Source organism: Ovis canadensis, chromosome 4, assembly GCF_042477335.2.
Source record: "Ovis canadensis isolate MfBH-ARS-UI-01 breed Bighorn chromosome 4, ARS-UI_OviCan_v2, whole genome shotgun sequence".
NCBI lineage: Eukaryota > Metazoa > Chordata > Mammalia > Artiodactyla > Bovidae > Ovis > Ovis canadensis.
The window spans coordinates 84916012-84918996 of record NC_091248.1 but is presented as its reverse complement, the minus strand read 5'-3'; the positions used below and the strand labels follow the sequence as shown (position 1 = coordinate 84918996).

General features: G+C 38.4%; 1 pseudogene; it reads left to right on the top strand.

The window, feature by feature from the left end:
- Window positions 1–221: 221 nt before the first annotated feature.
- Window positions 222–2677, top strand: LOC138439709 (proton-coupled zinc antiporter SLC30A9, mitochondrial pseudogene; annotated as a pseudogene).
- The last annotated feature ends 308 nt before the right edge of the window (window positions 2678–2985 follow it).

Genomic DNA, 2985 nt, shown 5'->3' with positions numbered 1-2985 from the left:
ATTTAAAATAAAAGCCTATAAACATAGTTTGAAAGACATGATTTAAAAGAAACAAGACTACAACTCAGTCAAATAAGTGTAAAGGGAAAATAAAATCCTAATTGAGTATATTTGTAAGTTTCTTTATTTGCTTCCCCATATCAGTCTAAAAATGATTTGCGGCCCAGGGCTCCAGCGACCGCCAGGAATGGCAGAGTTTAGTGACATTTGGAAGCTTTTCAAACAGTGTTCCATGCTGTACACTGAATCAAGTAAAGTTGTATTCCACAAGTGTTCAGAAAGAAGGACAGGGATCACAAACTCAGAAAATGGAAAAAGTACCTTCATTTGATGAAGCAGCAGAAAATATGGGTGCAGAACTGAAAGCTCCAATTATTAAGCAAGAACCTCTCCAAGTAAGAGTCAAAGCAGTTCTTAAAAAGAGGGAATATGGACCAAAGTATACTCAGAATAATTTCATCACTGGAGTCAGAGCAATGAATGAATTCTGCCTCAAATCCAGTGATCTGGAACAGCTTCGAAAAATCAGACGACGAAGTCCTCATGAAGATACTGAGTCCTTTACTGTATACTTGAGATCAGATGTGGAGGCAAAATCTTTGGAAGTTTGGGGAAGCCCTGAGGCTCTTGCCAGAGAGAAAAAACTTCGTAAGGAAGCAGAAATAGAATATAGAGAAAGACTATTTAGAAACCAAAAAATACTGAGGGAATATAGAGACTTTCTGGGAAATACCAAGCCACGCTCTCGAACGGCATCAATTTTTTTTAAGGGGCCAGGGAAAGTGGTGATGGTTGCCATTTGCATCAATGGATTAAACTGCTTCTTCAAATTTCTTGCTTGGATTTATACGGGTTCAGCAAGCATGTTTTCAGAAGCGATACACTCTTTATCTGATACTTGCAACCAGGCCTTATTAGCATTGGGCATCAGTAAGTCTGTTCAGACACCAGATCCTACTCATCCGTATGGATTTTCAAATATGCGCTATATTGCTTCACTAATTAGTGGTGTTGGTATATTCATGATGGGCGCAAGATTATCTTGGTACCATGGAATCATGGGATTGCTCAATCCTCAACCAATAGAATCTCTTCTATGGGCATACTGTATTTTAGCGGGATCATTAGTATCTGAAGGAGCAACACTTCTTGTTGCTGTAAATGAGCTTCGTAGGAGTGCTCGGGCCAAAGGAATGTCATTTTACAAGTATGTAATGGAAAGTCGTGATCCTAGTACAAATGTTATATTACTGGAGAATACTGCAGCAGTGTTGGGAGTGACAATAGCAGCCACTTGTATGGGCCTAACCTCCATAACAGGGAACCCGCTGTATGACAGCCTGGGTTCTTTGGGTGTGGGCACCCTATTAGGCGTGGTCTCAGCATTCCTCATCTACACTAACACAGAAGCACTCTTAGGGCGATCCATCCAGCCAGAACAAGTACAACGGCTTACTGAACTCCTGGAGAACGATCCATCAGTAAGGGCAATTCATGATGTTAAAGCCACAGACCTGGTATTAGGGAAAGTGAGATTTAAGGCAGAAGTGGATTTCGATGGACGAGTTGTTAGGAGATCGTATTTGGAAAAACAAGATTTTGACCAAATGCTACAAGAAATTCAAGAAGTGAAGACTCCTGAAGAACTAGAGACCTTTATGCCTAAACATGGAGAAAATATTATTGATACTTTAGGAGCTGAAGTAGATAGACTTGAGAAGGAACTGAAAAAACTAAATCCTGAAGTTAGACATGTAGATTTAGAGATACTATAGACTTGATGGGATGAATCGCCTTGGAACCAAGTTTGCAAAGACTACTTTCCCACCCTGAGGGAGTCATTGCCATTCAGAAGCCGTTTATTTGAAGATGGAGGAAGTATTTATATGAAAAGGGCAATTCAACAGTCCATAGAACTAAAACAGCTTCTTCTAAGAGACATATTACAAGTTGAATCAATTTGGAAGTCATGTTTTTATGTTTCAATGGGAAACGTTTTAGTTACTTAAATTGTTCATAATTTCTTATTTTAGCCTGTCAGTGTGTGTGGTACCTGCAATCATGTTTCCTTCCTTCACATGGGTAAAAATAAGCAGCATCCATAAGATTCAGATTTTTTATTTTGTTGCCAGTGAAGATTTCACTCCATCAGAACCTGTCAGTCTTGAACATTCTGGCTAAATCTTATATTCTGGTTTTTAAAACAGTCACTCCGTTTTCAAAGTCTGTCTTTCCTTATAGAATGTAGAAATTATTTTGACATAGCTTGTATTTTTGCCCTGGGCACTAAGAGGAACACTGTCCTAATAACTTAGTTATCCATAAATGTTCATTCCAGTAGGACTTTGTTACTAAATTGAAGGAAGATAACTTCAGTACACTCTTGTAGGTCATGCTAGTTGCCATTTTGTAAAATTTCTTTTCTCTCCTTTGTTTTTTTTCCTTATTTAGTTCAATTTTTCTAATGGTAGGAAGTATAACTCTAGATGTTTCCATGGGCCAGTGTGATGACTGGTTTTTAGCGTTTGTTTTTGACTGGCTCCAGTGCTGCCGTGTGCATTTACTAGGAGATAATGCATTTATAAGCATTTTGACATTCTGTAAAGTGGACTAGAAATATTTATAATTTTACAGACACCACAGCGTTTTATTTTTAATTTATTTTAAAAGAGGCACTACTTATGTAAAAAAATAAAAATAAATAAATAAATAAATAAATAAAAATGATTTGGTGTAGGTTCTCACCATTTTAGATATCACTTAGAACCCTTAATCTTGCAAAACAGAGGATGGGGAGCTGGAGACAAGATTGGTAAAACTACCAGTTAAGAGTCTGTCCTGAGAAAGAGGCCCTGGAAGGAGAAGACCTGGATTCTCTAGGCCTATAGAGTTCCAAGCTCTGGGACTTTTTCCGTCTGCGGCCCTTAGTTTCCTCATCTTCAAAATGGACATGAAGGCAGGGCTGTCGTGAGGATCAGCTTGGGA